Raw genomic sequence first — 24,252 nt, forward strand, 5'->3', positions numbered from 1 at the left:
GGGGGCGTGCCTCCCTGACGGGGGCGTTCCCACGGGAACGCCTCCCGTCAGAAGCCGGGCCACTGACATCACTAGTGATGTCAGTGGGAGTGATTTTGGCTCTGATAGAGCCAAAATCACTCCGGAGCTCCGGCTCGCAATTCCGATGGTCGCGATGGTCACGACCATCGCGGCCATCAAAATGCACGCTCGTATAGCCTGTGGGTGGTGACCCACAGCTATACGAGCGTCCAGGAGGACACTCCATTTTCATGGAGGCCGGCCCTCATTCAGAGAGCGTGCGCTCTGCTCAGAGCGTACGGCTCTGAATGAGGGCCTTAGTTTAACTACACTAATATTATAATAATTACAACATGACAAATGTATATGGATTTGAAATAACAATTGTGAGTGTTTAGATGACAATGTAGTTACAAGTAAATTTATTATTGAAGAAACACATTTCACAATGTCAACTGTGTAGCAGAAATTTATATATGAGTAGAATGTATCATGCATCAAATTATGGATGGGATGCATCACACATCGCATTTTGAAGCCACAGCATCCCGCCACTGATCACATGCATAGCAACATCTATTAACCCCTTATGCATGTAGATTTGAGCAAGTCAGAAAATACACAGATAAAACAGTGCTGTGGGTATATGAAGCCAGCTAAAATAACTGTTAATAATACTACTAGTTTGCCAATTAATAAACATTTTTTATAACATAAAATAAGACAAATAATCAAGAAAAACGGCAGCCTTCAATTAAAATTATTTGCTGCTAAGGATACACTAAATACCACATTGCAGTGAAACAGATCAATACATTGTTAAAAAGCAATATATTGTTGAAAAACAATTACTGTGACCAAAAATGCTTTTTAAAAAAAGATGTGTGTGGGTTTCCTTAAAATGTTCATAAATATACTAAGCAATATAAAAAATAAGCAGCCCTAGTTAAAGTTTAGAGTCCCAAATTAGTGTAGTTGTTCGAGCACAGAGCTGCATCTCTGACAATGAACCATGCAGCCACGTCCATCTGCAGGTGCTGTATGTGCATTGGTCTCACCTCTTTTCCTCAGTGAGGTGAATGTCCACCTTGTTAAGAGACTGCAGTTGTGCCCAATGTGGTCCGTGGGTATAGAAGAGTGACCGCTGCAGTATACTTGTTGGGAAACTGTCTGGTATCCACCTCTGTAAAGGCCAGCTATATGGTCCCCCGCTGCCTCTAGCTGCTGCAGTAACAACATGTGGCATTTCCTATGTGGGCGCTGAATGAAGAGGACTCGATACACTGTTGCGGCCGTGAGAGGGATTAGAAAACCTTGTGCTGGTAGGTGAATCAGTCAGCAGATAAAGTTGTAATTTTACCCATAAGATTCAGGAAAAGTTCCTCACCACACGTCCTAGAGCATGAAGAAGTCATCTACATACCTGGAAAAAAATAAAATATGTTTAATTATTACTGGGTCTTCAAAGAACATACATCTTTCTTACCTAAACATTAAGATATTAGTGTAGAAATGTGCTACATTACTTCCCATGGCACACCTGGATCATTGTAGATAGTAGCCTCCATTATACAAAAAAAATTGTGACGTAAAATCCATGAACAATTTTATATTTAACTCTTGCATATTTTGAGAAAGTAGGAATTGCCACATGGTATGTAAAACAGGCTCATGAGGAATGGTAGTGTATAGACTGCACACATCCATCTTGCATATTAAAGCATGTTCAGGAATCCCTTGCAAAGAGATCAAAATTAATACAAAATGGGTAGTGTCCTTAATAAATGTGGGCTGCTTAGCTACATATAGTTGTAAAATGCTATCTCAGAGCTGTTAGACTGCCCAGGTGGAGAAACAAGACTTTTATGGAACTTGGGCATGGTGTAAATATTTGGTACTACAGAGAAATCATGCAATAATGCTTTCCATAACCTCTCAGTGAGGAGACCCTTATTCTTGGTTGCCAAAAGAATATCATCCAGTTCCTTCTTTTATGTTTCCATTGGATCATGTTGCAGTCAATGATAGGTGCTATTATCCGCCAATTGTCGTTCAATCTCTGCTTTGTAATCACTAATGTTCTGGATGGCAATGGCTTCCCCCTTGACTATGGGGCAAATAATGATGTTGCAGTACTTTCCAAGATCACTTAAAGCTGTGTTCAACTTTTGTTAGATTATGATGTAACACCTGTGGAGCCTTCACATAACTGGTGACTGAATTGTCTAGTAATCTAGAGAATGTTTTCTGTGATGGGTTATGTGATTGTGGATCAAAGTTTAATTTATAGCGTTGAATCAAGAATTTATCGAAGTGGGTAGAAACAAATGCATCCTGATATTGAAAATATTCCCCTAATCTCAGTCTATAGGAGAATTTATATTAATTAACTTTACACTGTAAATCATTGTGTGGGTTTGTGGGTACAAATGAAAGCCCTTTGTTAAGTACCTGTAATTCAACAGTACTAAGTGCTCTGGATGAAATATTGTATATTAAGTCTTTTTGCCTCCCCTATCTGTGGTTACTCTAGTTCTGCTCTTACCTGATGGGTAGGGGCTCTTTTGTTTCTATGATGGTGTTGCTGGCTTCTTCTAAAAGAATTTTGTAATTCCACTGGATTCTTCGGAATAATGTAAGGCAAATTCACTGTTGCTGTTAGAAGTAACTGCATCCCTGCTGTCTCCCTTCCGTCTTTTTCTCCATCCTTGTTTGGGTCTATAAGTGTTTGACGATTGTTTTCAGAGTTATCCCACCATAAACTAATGATACACCCTATTTACATCATACTGTAGTAAGTTACAACGGTGTGATTTTTATTATTTTTTAACTTGTTTACTTGCGATTTTTCATCTTGTGTTTTTAGCTTATTATACCAGTCCTGAGAAACATACTGTTCCAATATACCCTTTTGTATACCTTTAGATGGGATTAATGATTATGGAGATGTGTTCCGTGAAGGTGGACTTCCTCTTCTGGGTATTTATTATTTACTAGTACCCCCTAGTTGTTATGTTTACCATCCTATTAGCTCTACTTCACCTAAGTGAAGCGTCACATATGTCTATTACTGGACCCAGTCAAGATGGCTGTGTATTACTTGCGGGTGTAACACAAGTTCCGGTAGCGGTTGGAGGACACTTTTGGCAGAGCACAGTACATTAGTAGCAGAGCCGTAACTAGACTTTTTGGTGCCCTGTGCTAGAGAGAGCATTGGCGTCCCTCCCCCCCATTTTTTAAATAGGGACATAAGATAGTGCACCTGAAAAATGGCCATCACTTCATAGGGCTAGGGAAGAGACAGGAACACTCCTGAGACAGCCAGGAGGTGCTGGGGAAAAGCTACAAGTAAGAATGATAATAAACAGGAAAATTGACAGGCCCAAACAGCGCCACCTGCCCTGCGGTGCCCTCTGCCATGGCACTGGTCGCACTACCCTAGTTACGGCCCAGATTAATACTTGGTCCTCTGAGCTCTGTAGTGATGTATGCCTATACACCGGACTATCCCTCTTTATTCAGCCAATGAAAGAGGAGGACCGGAAACAGAAGTTGAATGCGTCCCGATGGTGAAACACAATTAAATTCTATTTAGATATTTTCCTATATTTACTACAAGTACCAGAATTAAGATCTGGGGAAATGTTTCCATACAGTATAACTAGCAGTAATTTCTGGTTCTTTCCTGGGAGACCTTGTGGACTTAAGCAACATACACACTTGGCGATTAGGAAAGACAGTACGGTTACGACACCGTAATCGTACAGTCGTTCCTATCGCCTGTAGTGCCTACACTGAACAATATGTAGTTCAGTGTAGGCACCCTCCCTCATCCCTGAACATGGCCAATCTGTCGTTATCGGCAGATAGACCTGCATTTTCAGGCGACGATAGATGTCGGGAGCGTGCATCGCTGGTTGTTTCTGACATTATAGTGCACAATTTGTGCATGATTAAATGATTACGATGTCTTAATCATTCAATTGCTCATTAATATTGCCAAGTGTGTGCGCTGCTTTACTGCTTATGTGATCTTGCGGTTAGTGAACTTTAGAAAGAACCACAAGTACCAGGATTAACATCTAGGGAAATGTTTCCATGTAACCAGCAGTCATTTCTGGTCCTTTTCCAGTAGACCTTGTGGACTTACTGCATATGTAATCTGGGGTGCGTGGTGGCTTCTCCCCTAAATATCTGATATCTGCCTTACCTTTATTGGTATTGGTGGATTTTAAAGCTGTTGGTTTTAAGTAGGGGTGTGCACCGGCCACTTTTCGTGTTTTGTGTTTTGGTTTTGGATCTGGATCTTTCTTCGTGTTTTGGATCTGGATTGGTTTTGCCAAAACCACCCTTCCGTGTTTTGGGTTCTGGGTTTTGTGTTTTGGATCTGTATTTTTTTGAAAAAAAGCATAAAAACAGCTAAAATCACAGAATTTGTAGGTTTTTCTGCTCCTATGCTATTATTAACCTCAATAACCTTAATTTCCACTCATTTCCAGTCTATTCTGAATACCTCACACCTCACAATAGTGTTTTTATGTCCAAAAGGTTGCACCGAGGTAGCTGGATGACTATGCTAAGCGACACGAGTGGGCGGCACAAACACGTGACCCATCTAGGCGTGAAACTGCAGTGGCAGACAGGATGGCATTGAAAAACTAGGCCCCAAACTGTACATAATGCAAAGAAAAAAAAGAGGTGCAAGATGGAATTGTCCTTGGGCCCTCCCACCCACCCTTATGTTGTATAAACAGGACATGCACACTTTAACAAACCAATCATTTCAGCGCCAGGGTCTGCCACACAACTGTGGCTGAAATGATTGGTTCGTTTGGGCCCCCACAAAACAAGCTGGCAATTAATCTGTCCCTGCACAAACTGGCTCTACGGAGGCAAGAAGTCGTCCTCATCCTCCTCATCCACAGATTCCTCACCCTCTTCAGTGTTATGTACATCCTCATCCTCACAGAGTATTAATTCGTCCCTGCTGGAACCACAGGTCCCTCTGTACGTTCTGGAGGCTGGTCTCCCTGGAAGAGTTGATCATTCATTTTATGAACATCATCTTCTCCACATTTTGTGGAAGCAACCTCCTACGCCTTTCGCTAACAAGGTTCCCGGCTGCACTAAACACTCTTTCGGAGTACACACTGGAGGGGGGGCAACTCAGGTAAAATAGAGCCAGTTTGTACAGGGACCTCCAAATTGCTTCTTTTTCCTGCCAGTACAGGTACGGACTGTCTGACATGCCTACTTGGATGCTGTCACCGATGTAATCCTTTAACAGACAGACGCACGCTTGTCGCTGCTGCTTTGAGGATTCAAGTGCGGCTACAGCCCACACAATTCACAAAGACAGAAAAAAAAAAAGAATATTTTTATTGTTTGTGGAGCACACTTTGAGGGTTACACCACCCTCTAACAGACAGACGCACGCTTGTCGCTGCTGCTTTGAGGATGCAAGTGCGGCTACAGCCCACACAATTCACAAAGACAGAAAAAAGAAGAAGAATATTTTTATTCTTTGTGTAGCACACTTTGAGGGTGTCACCACCCTTTAACAGACAGACGCACGCTTGTCGCTGCTGCTTTAAGGATGCAGGTGCGGCTACAGCCCACACATTTCACAAAGACCGAAAAAAAAAGAACAATATTTTAATTGTTTGTGTAGCACACTTTGAGGGTGTCACCACCCTTTAACAGACAGACGCACGCTTGTCGCTGCTGCTTTAAGGATGCAGGTGCGGCTACAGCCCACACAATTCACAAAGACAGAAAAAAGAAGAATATTTTTATTGTTTGTGTAGCACACTTTGAGGGTGTCACCACCCTTTAACAGACAGACGCACGCTTGTCGCTGCTGCTTTGAGGATGCAGGTGGAATCTAGACGGGATTTGGAACCGAGGACACACTACCTCCATCAATTGTCTAAATCCCACTGCACTAATGTCGGATACCGGACGCACGTCTAACACCAACATAGCAGTCAAGGCCTCAGTTATACGTTTTGCTTCAGGATGACTGCTGTCGTACTTCATCCTCATCGCTAGGGACTGTTGGAGGGTCAATTGTTTAGTAAAAGTAGTGATGTTCCTACTTCCTCTCTGGGATGATGAACAACTCCCAGCAGCAGCAACAGCACTAGTAGGAAGTGGTTCTTGATCTTTCCCTATTTTATTTTTATCAGAGAAAGTTTGGTCCTCCATTTATGTTATATTGATATATATACGTGCGGCTAAAGCGCACACAAACACAGAAAATATTTTTTTATTTTTGCTGGAGAGTAGTGCACTTTGTGGGTTACACCACCCTTTAAGAAATGAGCCAGCCGGCTCTTTACTTATGGGACACAGGCGCACGCTTGGCGCTGCTCCTTTGTTGATGCACGTGCAGCCACAGTGCACACAAGTCACAAACACAGAAAATATATATTTTTTTGGTTTGGAGTGTACTTTGGGGGTTACAGAACCCTTTAACGGTCAAGCCAGCCGGCCCTTTACTTATGACACAGGCGCACGCTTGGCACTACTTTGTTGATGCACGTGCGGCTACTGCGCACACAATTCACAAACACAGAAAATAATTTTTTTTTTGGTTTGGACTGGAGTGTACTTTGGGGGTTACAGCACCCTTTAACGATCAAGCCAGCCGGCCCTTTACTTATGACACAGGCGCACGCTTGGCACTACTTTGTTGATGCACGTGCGGCTACTGCGCACACAATTCACAAACACAGAAAATAATTTTTTTTTTGGTTTGGACTGGAGTGTACTTTCGGGGGTTACAGCACCCTTAACGGTCAAGCCAGCCGGCCCTTTACTTATGACACAGGCGCACGCTTGGCACTACTTTGTTGATGCACGTGCGGCTACTGCGCACACAATTCACAAACACAGAAAATAAATTTTTTTTTGGTTTGGACTGGAGTGTACTTTGGGGGTTACAGCACCCTTTAACGGTCAAGCCAGCTGGCCCTTTACTTATGACACAGGCGCACGCTTGGCACTACTTTGTTGATGCACATGCGGCTACTGCGCACACAATTCACAAACACAGAAAATAATTTTTTTTTTGGTTTGGACTGGAGTGTACTTTGGGGGTTACAGCACCCTTTAACGGTCAAGCCAGCCGGCCCTTTACTTATGACACAGGCGCACGCTTGGCACTACTTTGTTGATGCACGTGCGGCTACTGCGCACACAATTCACAAACACAGAAAATAATTTTTTTTTTGGTTTGGACTGGAGTGTACTTTCGGGGGTTACAGCACCCTTAACGGTCAAGCCAGCCGGCCCTTTACTTATGACACAGGCGCACGCTTGGCACTACTTTGTTGATGCACGTGCGGCTACTGCGCACACAATTCACAAACACAGAAAATAATTTTTTTTTTGGTTTGGACTGGAGTGTACTTTCGGGGGTTACAGCACCCTTAACGGTCAAGCCAGCCGGCCCTTTACTTATGACACAGGCGCACGCTTGGCACTACTTTGTTGATGCACGTGCGGCTACTGCGCACACAATTCACAAACACAGAAAATAATTTTTTTTTTGGTTTGGACTGGAGTGTACTTTCGGGGGTTACAGAACCCTTAACGGTCAAGCCAGCCGGCCCTTTACTTATGACACAGGCGCACGCTTGGCACTACTTTGTTGATGCACGTGCGGCTACTGCGCACACAATTCACAAACACAGAAAATAATTTTTTTTTGGTTTGGACTGGAGTGTACTTTCGGGGGTTACAGCACCCTTTAACGGTCAAGCCAGCCGGCCCTTTACTTATGACACAGGCGCACGCTTGGCACTACTTTGTTGATGCACGTGCGGCTACTGCGCACACAATTCACAAACACAGAAAATATATTATTTTTTTAGCACTTGGGGGGAGCACCCCTGATGGACAGAGCACCCCCTGGACAACACTACAGCACCTCTTTAGGACTGGGACACTGCACAGGACTTTGGAGTGGACACAGCCCCTATGGAGAACTGACTGCACAACACAGTCCAGCCAGCCCCTATGGACTTTGAAGTAGTGGACACAGCCCCTATTAACAACAGCAGCACAGCACAACACAGCCAGCCCCTATGGACTTTGAAGTAGTGGACAACAGCAGCACTACACTACACTACACTACACAGCCCTAACTCCCACCCTCCCTCTTCACTGTCCACAGCCGAGTGAGAAAATGGCGCCGACGTGGGTACCTTATATAGGATCCAAAACCCGCGAGACTCGGAAGGCGGGAAGATGACGTTTTGCCTCGATTTCAGAATCCGAGTCAGGCGGGAAAAGTCGAGCCTGACTCGGATCGGACTCGGATCGGGGGGGCTCGGGGGGGTTCGGATTTCAGAAATCCGAACCCGCTCACCCCTAGTTTTAATAAAACGTTATTTTGATATGTTGAGATGTGTTTCCTCTCCTCTAAATTGTAATCCTCTATGGAGTGTTTTGGCATAATACAAAGGCACTTAAGAACAGTAGGAAAAGTGAAATTGTAAGAAACATTACAGAAATCTACTTTGGTGGACTTATTATTTCTGTTGGATAAAAAGTACTTTTTAGCCTAAAGGGTAAAGTGACTTTTCTTCCTTTAGTAGCCATTTAAAGGATTATTTTGTATTCTAAGAAGGAGCACATTAATATACATTTTTTTTTTATTGAGAGACTTATTCACACACAGATATACAAATGTTGTATTTAAAATTAATCAGCACAGACTACGTGCACATTGCAATTTAGGGCCATATTCAATTAGACGCGATAAGCCGGTGACGTCATTTCGCCAGGAGAAAACTGAAACCTGTATTCAATTCCAAAGACTTTTCGCCGGTGCGGAAAGTCAATGCATTGGAATAGGCAAAAAAGATTTGCCTATGAAAGCTGTCGAAAAAAGTGCACAATTGGGGTTTTGGGGTGCAAACTTTGGAAAACTCCCCTGCACCCTTGGGACAGTCCCCCAAAGGTAAACTGTTTAAAAATAATGTAAGAACACTTCAAAAAAGTACTTTCATTTTGGGGGCGAAAAAAAACACAGCTGGGGGACAAACTTAAAAAGTAGCTAAATAGACTCCAGGGGGGTCCCCAAGTATGCCCCAGGTGTTTTTGAGATTACAGGTGTATTTTAAAACTTCACTTTAGCAACTTCAAAATATGCTAGCATCCATTTTCATGTACCCCAAGTTTGCTGGGACTATTTATCTTCTGCAAAAAAAATTGCTAAATTCTATTCTTCACCACTTTAGCAACTATTGAGAGCACTCAAACACCTTCAGCAGGCCTATTCGGGGGTATCTATAGTGATCCTCAATGTCAGTGCATCTTTTGGTCGGTGTCAGGCTGATTTCCTTAAATCTGACAGGACTTTTCGCTAGGTCTGATTTCACCGGGTCCAGCTTTTGCCGATTTCTAATTGAATACGGGGATAAGTGGGGATGAGCGCGATACTTTTTCGTATGGAAAACCAGCGATGTCGTCAAAAAGTCCAGCATGAAAAAAGGATAAGACTTTCGCGGCTAATTGAATATGCCCCTTAGATGGATTTTGGCAAACATAGATGCAAAAAAGATGCCCGGCACTAGTAGTCTCTCATGGGACCAGGCACTCCAAGAGGAGCTGTTACGCACGACTGCGGCAAAGACGAGTGAGAACAGATGAGTAGAAGATTTATGGGAGAAGACTGGGCGCTCTTTCCTCCAGCTCCCAGCTTAAGGTACTGGACAGACTGTCTCCTGCAAATCCAGTTTTATGAAAATGAAATCATTGTTTCAATATCTACATAGTTATTGTGAAAGTTAGGATGCCATATTGCTGACTAAGGAACCATCTTGTGATATTTATAATGACAAGCATTAGAATAGCTTAGAACTGCATAACCATAGCCTTGCACAGCTTCATAAATGTGTGTGATTTATTCAAATGCTGGAACATTTTAGAAAGATGTAACTATAGTTTTACCCCTGTAAATAACACAGCTTTTATTAAACAAAGAGCATTAATCTATATTTATGCTCAAATAGTGTAACATGATTAGCTAAGCAATGAGCTACAGATAAGCTGAGCACTGTAATGTGATTGGTTAAGCCAGGGCTGATAACGCCCTTTATACAAGTGAAACTTGCATAGAAACGACAATGTTATAAAAACCCGTTTGGAGAAATAAGTGGATAATTCTCTATACGCACATCTACCTGCATGTGTGTTGATTTCTCACCAGTGGCCACTGTAAGCAGAGGTGTAGCCTGGGTGCCCGGAGCAAGTGTGTGCTATGGCGCCACCCTAAAGTGTTCCAGGGAGGAGGCGGGTCCAAAAATAAAGATATGGGGCAGCATCAAAGTGGAGCATGGAGGGCTAAATATATTCTCCTTCTTCCCCCTGTCTCTCCATCTTCCTGCCCCAGCTTTCCAGCCTCCTTCCGTATCACTCCTGTAGTTGTACCCCTTATGCAGGGCCCTCTGTAGTTGTGCCCATAAATGCCCCCTGTAGCTGTGCCCATATACAGTGCCCCCTGTAGTGGTGCTCATATGCAGTACCTCCTGTATATGTGCCCATATGCAGTGCCCCCAGTAGTTGTGCCCCTTAAAGTAGTGCCCCTGTTTCTGCCCCTTAACGTAGTGCCCCTGTAGTTCTGCCCCTTAACGTAGTGCCCCTGTAGTTCTGCCCCTTAAAGTAGTGCCCCTGTAGTTCTGCCCCTTAAAGTCGTGCCCACCCCCCCAGTACTTACCTGATCCATCGCGTCCGTTGTCGTGGACTGTTGTTCCGGCTGCCGTGCTGACTGGATCCAACTAGGTTCAGCAGGCGCGGCTGCACAGGATCCTCAACGCGCGGGTGACGCTGACTGCATCACTGGGAATGCTGGCCTCTGAAATTATCGGAGGCTTCCTTAGCCTCCGATCACTTCAGAGGTCAGCGTTCAAGGTTGCAGTGGGGAAGGCACAAGACGGAAGTGCCTCTGATGCTTAGACAGCTGCCAGTTAGACGCGATCCACTGGAACCGCCCTCCCTACACCCCTGACTGTAAGATAATACATTTGAGGGTCACTGTCTGAACTCTGCTGGAGCCTGGATGAGGTTCTAGATTTCACATTATATAGTCATTTAAGTTTTAAAAGTTTTTTCACAGTAGTCAAGGCCATTATTTTTAATAAAAATAACTATTCTAAAATAACTATTCTAGGTAAATACATAACCATTTATAACAGTGAATCATTGCTTCCTTCAATCTAACAATATTTTAATTTTTACTTACTGTGTCTAGTTTTGTCTAGGGATGTGCGCCGGTCCATATTTGCTGGATTTGATTCTGATTCGTCGTCCGGCTTTGGATTTGGCAAGCCTGCCGTGAAAAAAAAAAGCTAAAAGTCTCAGAATTTGGGCTTTTTTTGATCCTAGAGTATTATTAACCCCAATAGCATTAATTGGCAGTCATTTACAGTCAATTTAGACCACCTCACAGCTCACAATATTGTTTTCACCTAAGGCTGCAGTGAACTGGCTGGTTACTAAGCGACAGAAACCACAGTTTAAAGAACATCTATGAAACATTGCCACTCACTACTGAGTCACAGTACTTCTGTGTTATGGACACAGAGGGCTAAGGGCCTGATTCAGAGCTGGACGCTATTTGCGCTCGCTCTTCCAGAAAAAGGGGCTGGCTATTTAAATTGACCGTTCGCTCTTTGCGGTCTGTTGACGCCTCTGTGTCTGAACGAGCGAACAAAACATGCAGTCTTTTTTTTGTAAAAAACACCCCCTGGCCGCTCGCATCCTACGTCATCTCCGCTATTTATTTGATTAATCGAGTACATCGAAAGGTGAATGAACTGCTCGCAGTGCTTGTGGTTGGATTTTCCTACCGCAATCATGCGAGCAGTTCAGGCTAAGAAACAACCAAGTGACGTGGTCGATGACGCTGCTTTGTTACTTATGCACACTCTTAAAACGCCCGTTTTGACCATTTGGCACGCCTGCGTTCGGATCACCACTCCCCGTTTTCAAGCACCTTCCCCTGTTACCACCCACAAACGCCTCATTCTGTCACTCAAATTAGCAGGCACTCGCTATTTTGCGAGCACATGAATTTCGACCGCACTGACTGGTTCGCGCATGCGTATTACGAGCCGTACGCATGCGCAGTTGTGTGAATATCGCTCGGAGCGAACGAGCGGCCGCTTACGTGCGGTTCTGAATCAGACCCTAAGGCCCAAGAAGTCACGGTGCTTATACACACAGAGGGCTATTGCCCAAGGAGTCACGGTGCTTATACACACAGAGGGCTATTGCCCTTACAAACTTTTGCTATGCGGCCTTCAAATACCTAGTTTCGCCCTTGCACAGTGCCATCTGTAGCTCATAGATATCATCTAGAAATAGAAAGTTACTGAACCATTTTGAATTTTATGGATTTCTGCAAATTTGACCTTCAATGTGTTCATACCTTTATCTAAGTCATAAAAATAGGTAAGGGGAACCCAAAAAATTAAGATATACTTTTTCATTAAGGTATTCATCAAAACAATCCAATATTATTTTCTTTGTCGCAAAAAGTAACTGTACCATTACGATGAGGAACAGCCAAGAGTGTCAATCAACAGGATGGCAATAAGGAATGTGTTTGGCTTGCCCTGTCCTATTTTAAAAAAGTATTCACTATAAATGACTGGCCTTCACCACACAGGAAAAGTATTTTTCTGAGATCCTCATAAAGAGAGCTGTCAATTCTCATGAGGCTGGAAAATCTGCACAATGATTTCCAAAGTCTTTGCCCCTCACCAATCTTCTGAATTATACCAGCAAATTCTAAAAGTGCATGTAAGAGTGCCTGTCTGTGAATGGAATCTCTACAGAATAGCAATTACGCATGCAGCCTCACTGTGAAGATATGCTAGTGACTGCAATTGCAATGCCATAAGCAGCCTAACATAAGAACTCTCACTTTACTTACACACATCCGTAATACTTAGCAAGACTGCAAAACCATAGGTAACAGAGTACAATCACAGCCTCACGCACACTTGCACAAGGTCTGACCTTACTCAAGAATTGCTAACCTCATCGCACGCAGTGAAAGACCAAGCTGCATATGGCTAAATTATGCATGCCCCTGCAACAGTGTTAAAATGCACTGGCACAACTGCCACCACCCAGCCCCCGTCACCACCCCAAAAAGGGTACAGTACTCCTGTCAATCACTCTGTGATCGGTGTGCGTAGTCACTGCGATCACAATCCCGATCGCAGTGAAGCCTTCACGCATTGCGATGCATACGCATGCGCAGAATGCAACAATAGGCCGATTGCATGCGTAAAAGCAGTTTTGATCAGTAATGAGTCAGGCCCTCTATGTGTAAAGTGAATGCGGTTAGGTTATCTAGCAACCTGAAAACATTGGGGGTGATTCAGTAGTGGACGGAATTGCAAAGCTGCATGCAAGCAGCTTTTCATTTCTGTTCTTGCAATTATATTACTGCAGCAGGAGGAGTAATGCGTCCAGCATGCATTAATGATCCTACATGCGTCCATGGAGCGTCGGATTATCTGCGTGATCCCTGGCTGGCTGAGTGACCATGAGGGAGAGAGGCCAAGAAATCTGCAGCTGACAGAGATCCTAGCCCCTTCCCTCCCCCCCCCCAACGGTGGCGGCATGCCTCAATCTGTCTGCTGCCGCGCTGCGTGCGCAGTATGGGTCCAGTGCATGCGCAGATTCCTGACCATCGGGAATCTGCGTTCAGCAGTGCACGTATAATATGTGACTTCTGTGTATAAGTTATACTATAAATACCGATCAGATATTCAGCATGAAGATCAATGTTGTATTTCAGGGGCTAAATCATACATTTACTAACAGATGATTTTTTATATTGATTTTTAAGTGTTAGTAAATGTGCGATTTAGCCCGTGAAACACATCGAAGTTGATTGATTTTTAATCGATTAAAATCAACATTCAGTAAATTTACTCCTTCATGTGTAATAAATAGTTTGGTTGCAACTCAAAAACATTAGCACATAGTGAATTCCTTTTCAAAAATAAAAAGAGTGAAATCTAGATACCAAAATACAGAGAAACCGAAGTAAACAGCTAAAACAGACAATTATTAGAAACACTGTAAAGGGCTTCATACAATTAGAGGCATTTCTGTCACATAACTGTTTATCACATAATCTTAAGGACCCCATACACGGTGCGATTAGAACTATATTGCTGCTATAGTGTTCTATATGTGGGTATGATATCGGTCAGTGCGTGCGTGTACATCGCTCCTCCAGACCTTTCTGCATGTTCAGTTGATCTGGGGAAGTGGTGTACGATCCTATACATCGCTATGCGGGTGGGGGTCGCTGGCATATTGGGCGGTCGGCTCCATATGTGGGGACCGCCTGATGTCTCGGCCATCGGAACGGCCGTCGCATCGCAAGGTGTATATTGCACCATGTATGGGGGCCTTTAGATGTTATTAAAGGGAAAGGATAAGCAAACTTCCTATGCAACATATGTTCTTAGGCAACAAAAGATTGTCTCAAAATAATTAAGTACTAGAACAAATTATAGCCAAGAGCTCCAAATAAGAAAATGCTAATGCTATAAACATTAATTATCAGTATAATTACATATTTTAAAAGGTTATAATATAATAAAACAAGCTACTAAAACAACACTAATAAAATGTATGCAATATCAGATCTATGCCAATAATACAGTAATAAATATAAAACATACAAGGATTTTAAAGAATCCCAGTGAGATGATTGTCCTGGCTGCAACCTAAATTTCTCTCATTGCGGCAGGAACAATCGTCGCACTGGAATTCTAAACCTACTGTAGTCTGGGGCACTCTTTGTTATTTCACACTAAACATAGCCATAAGGAACATGGACACTGCTTATACATTGTGTCTGTTTATATTATAAGGGCACTGAATCAAATAAACGGGTTTGGTATGGGATGCGGGAGTCAGAATCCAGACACCGGCCGATACCTGCAGGTAAGTATACTAACACTAACCCTATCCCTAACCAAACTTTACCGCTGCCTAAACCTAACCCTCCCCCTCGAAGCCTAAACCTAATCCCCCTCCCTGCAGTCTAACCCTAAAAGCAGCCTATCCCAATCCCTCCCCCTATTGCCACCCACTGCTCTGAACTTCTTTTTCCATAAAAAAAATATTTAAAATATATATATATATATATATATATATATATATATATATATATATATATATATATATAAAAGCAGGGGATAGACCTGCAGTTGTCACTTGAAATTATTTTCACGTTTCTGTCTACACATAGCAAAACTTATAATGAGAGGAATGTATAACTAGCTTTCATCTATTTATGACTATAACATGAATTATATTTTAGCATAATGCTAGATTAATAAATAGCAGAAATTAAATAAAATATAAGCACACATGTTAAATGTAGCTTCCTAATTCCTACAAGTCTGCATGTCACACTGCAGTCAGGTACAACTGTACTGACACTCCTTCTGTGCTCTGGGCACACCTATGCAGCAACACTATTGAAAAAACGATTCCACTTCCTGGAATCATCTGCTGCTCTGTTTGCCACCAGCCACCAGTCACATGATGACAGTGTGAAAGCATCTTCTAGTCCTCCTTCTTACCCGGACCAATAGAGAACCGTAAGTCCGTCTGGTCACATGACCATAATGTCATTAAGCAAGGTCTACAAATAGGTGTGGAGCAGGCAGCATAGGGATAAAAGAAGGGCGCGTGTTTGCTAAAATGGTGGGGAACAGAAAGAAAGTTAATATAAAGAAAATTGGAGCTTTGATGGAAGGCAATAGCAAATCAGTAATAAGACAGAATTATTTACTCTATGCAGTCTTTAGTCAGCTATCCAGGTGCTTTCAGAACAGTATACAACATAAAGACTATTTATTTATTTATTAACAGTTTCTTATATAGCGCAGCATATTCCGTTGCGCTTTACAATTGGAAACATTGATAGAACAAAACAGGGTAATAACAGACAGACATAGAGGTAAGAGGGCCCTGCTTGCAAGCTTACAATCTATAGGGAAACAGGCATTGATACACAAGGATAGTGTATAGCACAGCTAGGCTGCTGCCACATGAACCTCACTCACACTAAATGCAGCCTGTCAGAAGTTATTTTACTTTTAATTACCACATGCAAAGGGAATTGTGAGTGACCTTATGGGGACTAAACTGGGTAATCTCAGCTTCATTTCAATAGGAGGTGAAAAAAATGTGAATTTCTGTGTTAGATTTGAGAATGACACAATGATGTTTTATGTTATTATTTTCTGGAGAGAGCTCACGTATGTGTGTGTGTGTGTTCCCTGTATGTGGGATCGCCATATAAATATAAATCCAGATAAAAAAAATACACATTCAGTGTGGTTTATTTGCAATTAATTTATATATGCAGTGTATGAACAATTATAGGAAGCTTTAGTTTTTTTCTAAATTGTTAATTATCAGTGTTGAAAGGGAAGAATTCCTATAAGAAATATAAAAGCAGTGATTGTAGTATGAGGCTTAAGTTATGGAGAGGAGAAACCAGTGTCTTGTCTTTCATGTGACTACTCAATAATGAAACAAGTGATCATGAAAATGTAAAGGTAAATGCAATAAAATATGGCGCTATGTACACTGTGTGCTTACACTTCCTTGTAATACATGACTTCAGTCTTAAAGAGTTCTCCTTTATATGCATGCAGGAAAGCACTAAACTGAGTGGCTTAGTGTTTAATTTCGTTTTTATATTTGTTTTACATTTATTTTCATTCATCAAAATCCAGTTTTACCTTGAACCACAGGTTCTCAAACTCTGTCCTGAGGACCCCAAACAGTGCATGCTTTCCAGATCTCACAGAATCACAAGAAAAATAATTAGCTCCACCTGTGGACCCTTAAAGTGTGTCAGTGAGTAATGAGTGCACTTGCTAGGTGACCTGAAAAATGTGATATGTTTGGAATCTGAGGACCGAGTTTAAGAACCACTGACCCCAGTGAGAAAAATTAAAAATTTTAATATACATGTATATTAAAGGGAAAATATTTTGTGCATGGGGAGAAAAGGCAGACCCCTTACTTTGCTGTGTCATCTAATAGGTAAAGAAGTGTGAAAAGTGCTGTAAATATTCCCATTATATTTTTATGTCTATAAAAAAACAAAGTACATGCAGCAAATGTGTATATGCATAAAATGAAAGGCAAAAGGCTTATATAAAGTTGTCACAATTAGTTTTCTAATCATTATCTGCATTATTTTATAGAGATACACAAAGTTATATAGTGAGAAATACAGTAGCATTGATAGACATAATAAATAAATACATGGTGACAAGCATACATATGCATAATTACAGATGTGTACTTATACATTATTGCTGCAGTCGTGCTAAACAGCCCCTCTCGGTGCGCTAGGTCCAGTGAGACTGCTAGTGCTGGGTGTCTTTTTTTTCACCAAAAAAGCATCTAAGTCGCGATGCGGATAGGATGCACCAGAGACTGCTGATTAATTTGATAAGCAACACTGATTGAACATAACCTGTATAAATATATTTATTTAATCTGGGTTGTTTTTTTTTAATTATTGTTAGGGGTCCTAAATAAACAATACATGGATAAAAGCAGTACAAAAGTTAGAGAATGTATTGTGTGTTTTATTTTTTCCTTTTAATATGGAGTACTTATCTCTAAGTTGGAATATAGACCACTGCATTATGCATTATGTAATGCTGGGTGACCTCATTATAAAGTTACCTGAAATAACATGCATAGTAAAGGGACCCAATCTCAGCTTAGGGGAGACCCATATTGGATCTGTTATTTTAAAAACATTTGTTATAAGATCAAAATTAGAAACCCCATATAGCAATAGTAATGTATTTGGCTGTACATAGCTAGTTGTATCTGTGCTAAAAGGTTACTAAACACTTAAAACTAAATCATGCAGTACATGCCAAATCAATACATTTTACCATAATTTCTATTTCCTCTAGCTTGGCCTTGAAACTTTGGGAACACTATCGCAGGGCCAGCACAGGTGACACCATGCAATATAGTCTTCTTTGCTTCAGAGAAGCTGTATCCTTATAAGCTTTGCCTTTAAACATTATTTTAGCCAGTCCAAAAAAGTGGCTTCCCCTAGGTGTCTGTACATTATGCAGTACACATATATGAAGTATAAGGGGAAAAAAAAGTTTAAATTACATTTCTGTGATTGTTTCATTCTGTATGAGTTGACTCACTTGTTTAGCAATGAAGAGCCAAAACAAGGTTTTGTAGTGTAAAATGAGAAGGTTTATTATTGGAGGTGTTTCTTGCTGTTCATTCTGCCGGAATGTGGAAGCCACTTTGCACCTTCATGTTATGATTCTGTGGATTGTGTACTCCAGCCAGTGTACCAATAATGGAAGTTTACTTTAATTGATGATAATAATAATTTTATTTATATAGCGCTTTTCTCCCATAGGACTCATAAAGTCGCTTTACAAACATCAGAAAACATGGTACATTGTACAAGGATTTGGTGTTGCAAAAAAAATAGAAAACCACACCGAGATAATTAAAATCAACCGAAACCTAGAGAGCACAATAAGCATATTGCAGGGTTGGTGAAGACATTTTGGGAAATAACTTCCATGGGTTATATATTCTACCCACAAAGGTACCAAATGAGGCAGTCGTCTTGGGCGCACTACGTAGTATTTAGTTAAGGGATGGATTTAGGGGCCGTTTTCAATTAGTTTCGCACCCGCAATACTTTTTCGCCTACATCGCGTGTTTTGCATGCATAAAAATATCGGGTGCGCTCCCGCTTTTTGCCGTATTCAATTATCACGTGGAAACGGCACCCGGCAAAACTGAAACAGGCAAAGTCCTGTCAAAAATGGGGAACTCAGCCTGACAACCCCCAAAAGAAGCACTAAAATTGGGGATCACTATAGATTTCCCTGATTAGCCCTAATGAAGGTATTTGGGGTACTTAATGCGCTAATTGGCAGCAATTGTCACAACTTAACACAAGTGGTGAATATCATTAAGCATTTTTTTTTTTTGGGTGAAAATAACTACTCCCTGCAAATTTGAGACACTTGAAAATGGGTGCTAGCATATTTTTAAGTTGCTAAAGTGAATTTTTAAATCCTTAAAAAATCCACCTTCCGCAAGCACCTGCAATCAAAACACCTGCCCCATGCTTGGACTCCCCTGTAGTCTATTTTGGTAGTTTTTAAGTTTGTCCCCCAACTTTGATATTTTTCACCTTTGGGGGACTGTCCCAAGGGTGCACGGGGGTTTCCCGAAGTTTGCACCCCAAAACCGCAATTCTGCACTTTTTTCTGCCTGCTATTCATAGGTGAAACTTGTACCCCGATTACATTGCATTGACTTTTCGTGTAGGTGAAAAGTCTTTGGAATTGAATATGGAGATAAGTTTTCGCCTCCCAAAATGTCATTGGCGAAAAAGTTTAGCCGAAAACTGCTTATAGCGGCTAGTTAAATACGACCCTAAGTATCAAAGCTTGATGAGAATTGTGAGAGAAAGTATTAACCAGTCTGCTCGTAACTGTCGTTTTTCAAACATATAAAATGTAAGTTATAAGGCAGCTGACTGGTGATTTTTATTTCACAATTTATCTAATCAGGATTTGATACATAGGCCCCTTTAAAGGAGCATAGACTGTGGTAACTACATTTTTTTTGAGTCCAACTGTGTTAATTGTTTACCTTTCTGCAAACCTAAGCACACTACAGTCTCTGCAAACACCAGGAGAGTAAGTACACCAGTGCTTTGTGTAGACCAAGGAATTTAGCAGTTTACATCACGTACACTTTATAAATAAAGCCCACAGTATTAGAGCACTATACAAGGAATAGCTATCCCAGGAAATATATTCCCCATTCAGAAACAGTAAGTAATTTAAGGAGGCACCAGTAAATTTAAAGTTCCCCAGTTCAGTTTTATATTGTAGACTGCAGGCACACTTATCAAAATAAAATATATGCAATTTATACTAATGAATGGTTTAATATAACACTTTAAGCATGTCAAAATTCCCGCTTGATGATGTGTGTTATGTAGTAGACAAATGTTCAATTAATAGGTATTTGGGCCACTGCTTGTGGTCTTTGTGAACCATGATAATGAGTTTAATATCTGGAATTGTACAGGAGGGATATAGCACACTCTTGCCAGAATAAAGTTGCTCAAATTAAACCATGGATTTAAATGGAATCCACTATCTAAGGTGTTACACTATGCCATAAGTGTGTGTTTGTGGCCAGATCTCTTGTCCTACAGATAACATTGGTTTCATACTAAAGCATTGAGAAGACCACATGCACTCTGTGGATGATGATATCCTGAAAGACGCCATTCTGTCAGGAAAGTACTTTTTATTCACTGCCCTTGTGATTGTGTTCCAAATGTTTGTAAAACAGCAGTTGGAAAATAGCAAGAGCAGTCTTCTCAGTTTAGTATTGTTGGGGAGAATTGATAAACTACAGAGTAATACTCTTTGTTAAGGACGACATTAATAAATTCATAAAAAAAAAGAGAATAAAAAAAAATCTCAGAAACAAATGTGTATAATACTGTGGGCAGAGGCAAAGTGTAGACCATAGCACCCGGAGCAAGCATGTGCTATGGCACCCCCCATACTAAATTGTGTTTTGAGGTTTCAGTGACCAGCATGTGAAAGCACATTGAAGTGTAGAACAGGAGGAAAAATTGGAGGTGACTGGTACAGAGTAAAGGCACATACACACTTAATGATATCACTCATGGAGCGAATCGTTAAATGTTTGCTGGACCCAATGTTGTTAACGACATTAAGCCTATACACTGAACGATTTAGTTAACTATCGTTCAGTGACATCACCGGCCTGCATGTTCAATCGTTAACCATAATGGCCAGTGTGTATGTGGCATAAAATTTAGTGGTGTGGCAAATGGGAGCGGTTGGTTCGGGGGGGGGGGGTGTAAGGTAGGATGAGTACAGGGAAGCAGACACCCACAAGAAAGGGTAATTACAGTGACATGAGGGAAACTGAGAGATCGGCGGGAGGTGATGAAGACACCTAGTGGAGGGTGCAGAGCAGAGATCAGGGTATTATCATTTTGAGCAGGAAGAACAGTGCTCCCTATGGAAATACAGTACTTTAACAGGGAGGTCAGGGACTTCAGTGTCCATTTACAACAAGAACAATACGTGATATCTAATTAAAAACAAAAAAAATACTCTGATCTTTGAACTTTCCTGCCAACTCTGAGCACGTCTCTCCCTTGCTACCTTAGAAATACTAACATCATTTACTGCAGAAAGTATGCAAAGATGAAGTGTGCAGAGATCAGTACTGGTGCACAGCAGAGGGCCATCTGTTATATTAGCAAAGTCCCCTAGCCATGTTTCTCAAAGACAATCATGGCTCAGTAGGTAGTCTGCTCCTGACATCTCCGCCTGCACCTAGAGCACATTCTAGGTCCCTGCTTGAAAGTCATGTTAGACAATGGGTTGATATATATATTTTTTTTAACTTATTTTTATTCAGAAAAGAGCAAATAACAATTTTACAAAAATTGTATCATAACAATTGCAATGTATATAGAAAATGCAATAGTAGGCAATTACACAAAATCAAAAATAAAGTACATGGTATTTAAAACAAAAACCAGCAATATATACATTTTAAATATTAAACGGATTAAGTAAATTGTCTAAATCAACAGGCGTGGGCGGCATTTCTGTCAGATTGGACCACAGAGGCGGGTCTTGGCAGACTGATTGGGGTATCTTCTATCAAAAGTCTAGTTTTGTACCATTGAGTAGAGTGAAAGCATTTATGTAATTGAGTTTTTATATCTTCTGACAAAGAATCAATGAATCCCTCCAAAATATGAAAAAATTATTCAGTACGTTCCTCATGTAATGAAGCCTCCAACCAGTCCTTATGAAACACAAAATAATTTGGTTTTAAATAAATGTATAGAGGGAGGTTCTTTATGAATCCATTGGTGTAAAATACATTTACAAGCAACAGCCGAAATAATAGGAATCAGTTTTTTGCTTCCCTGCAACATTTGTGTTGTAGAAGGTACAAACCCCAAAACTGCCCATTCTGCAGTCAAAGGTAAATAGTTAAGGAGGTAAATTAATACGAACCTCCTAACCTGTCTCCAAAAATAGGTTATTAGGGGCCAGTCCCACATGCAATGCATAAACGTAGCGTTTGAACCGATGCATTTAGGGCATGTGTCGGAGTCAGAAATCCCTATCAGGAATCTACGAAGCGGGGAAAGATATCTTTTATGGAATATATTATAGAACTTTTCCTTATACATGGATGCAGATAATATTCGCATGGAATATGTGAGTCTTTAAAAGGAGGTCAATTGTTATATGCTGAAAAATTTGTGTCCTGGAAAATATACCATTCTTTGATTTTGTCAGGTTGAAGGGGTCATGTATTGGTATAATAGTGATATAGACTTTGTACCAGACGAGGGCCTTGCTAGTGTAGTAGTGTAGTTCTTGTAAAAATTGACAAGTGTCAATCACATTTATAAAAACAGTAATAAAGAAAACATTCTAGTGACTCTCAAATCCTAGAATAATGCGCTTGCCATATTCGAGAACGGTCCTGAGAAAGTAAGAGAAAAGTAGACTCCTATTTTATATCTAAAGCTGCATACACACACAACGATTGAGTTAATGAACGATTTTAGTAAACGATTTTCTACCTTGAAAAAATGAACTAAAATCGTTTACTAAAGTTGTTCATTTACTATGTTCATTTAAATGTAATGAACGATTTTTATGAACTACAAACGATTTTTGCATATTAACTTAACGAAAATCGTTGAGTTGACAAGTCTGACTGAACTACAAACGTGAACGCGCATGAACAATAATCGTTCATCGTTTGACTCAGAAAGTGAACGATTTTTTTAAACGATTATCGTTCAAAGAATCGTTGTGTGTGTATGCACCTTAAGTTATACAATAGATATATCAACAGGATTCAAACAGCAATAATAACTATGTATGTTTAAAGCAGAGGACCATTCAGATTGAGGTGGAGGTGGCTTCCGTGGAGCACTTGGTAGTTTATCTGAAATGTCTCAATCCGAAAGAAGTTTGGCCCCAGCATCCAGAACCGAAATTACATATGACGATCCATTATAGACAAGAATTACATTTGACTGGGAAGCCCCAACGATTTTGGATCTCGTGTGAGCGTAGAGCCGATGTAATAGGAGCTAGAGCCCTGCATTTGGAAATAGTTGTTGTTAAAATCCAGGAAGAGTTGTAAACCACATAAAATATCTATATCTTCCGCTGATCTACAGTAGCTGCTCGAAGGATACGTTCTTCTACTGGAAAATAATGAACATGTAAAAGAGTATCTCTAGGTAGAGATCCAGAGACAGATCGAGGTCTGGGGATACTGTGTATGTTGTCAAAGAGAAGCTCTCTATCATCCACATTAGGGAGAAGTTTCCGAAAAAGCATATTTTAATATTGTTCCGCCTGGAACGGTCCTCCATGTCTGCCATTTTATTTTTGAATGCCTCCAGTTCAGACTGTTGTTGGTGATGCGCTGTAATGAGATCATTATGGGATGTCACTAATTCCACCATTTTACGCTCCAGGTGATCGGTGCGGGAACCGATAGCTGAAATTTTTTGAAGGCAGTTAAAACTAGGCACAGGGTCTTGACAGTCAACGGAGCATTAGAATCCGGATCAACACCAGAACCCAGTAGCAAATTAGTAGATTCTCTTGAGTTAGTACCAGATGAAGGTTACTGAGACGGAGCTCCTTTTAGAAGAACCAGATAAACTAGACCCTTTTTGATTAGAAAAAGGACACTGGCGGAGGGATATGGACTTAAGCTCTTTTCGGAGGTATAATGTAATAATGATAGAGAGTACACAAATGAGAGGACAAAATAGAGGTTACACAGACACCTCCTAGTGATGATAAAGACACTTTACTGATGTAGAGAGGTTGTGAATGATTAGTTTACATAGTGCACATGAAGGACATTGGTGGAGAGAGAGCAAAATAAAGGATCACATTAGTATGTGAACCCCGTAGCACAATTTCAGCCATTCAGTAGTACTCCAATATATATAGTCTTAAATATGAGCCATGAGGGTAGCAGATATGGGACTGTAATCTGGCAGCACTGGAACATATGTAAACTTATACCCCTTTTCCACCTAAATTCCGGGTCTGACAAAGTTCC

General features: G+C 41.0%; 1 long non-coding RNA gene across 2 annotated transcripts; it reads right to left on the reverse strand.

The window, feature by feature from the left end:
• Positions 1-468: 468 nt before the first annotated feature.
• On the reverse strand, positions 469-16,903 carry LOC148542543 (uncharacterized). 2 transcript variants are annotated; one of them, XR_015877810.1, is made up of 4 exons: positions 16,800-16,903; positions 11,252-11,338; positions 2,546-2,718; positions 469-1,423 (listed from the first exon to the last, which is right to left on the reverse strand). It is a non-coding gene; the product is annotated as an uncharacterized LOC148542543 (long non-coding RNA). The 2 variants fall into 2 exon arrangements; XR_015877811.1 differs by lacking the exon at positions 2,546-2,718 and having other exon boundaries at positions 16,800-16,895.
• Between the last annotated feature and the right edge of the window lie 7,349 nt (positions 16,904-24,252).

The sequence above is a fragment of the Taudactylus pleione genome, unplaced genomic scaffold (genome assembly GCF_031769625.1).
Source record: "Taudactylus pleione unplaced genomic scaffold, aTauple2 ptg000012l, whole genome shotgun sequence".
NCBI lineage: Eukaryota > Metazoa > Chordata > Amphibia > Anura > Myobatrachidae > Taudactylus > Taudactylus pleione.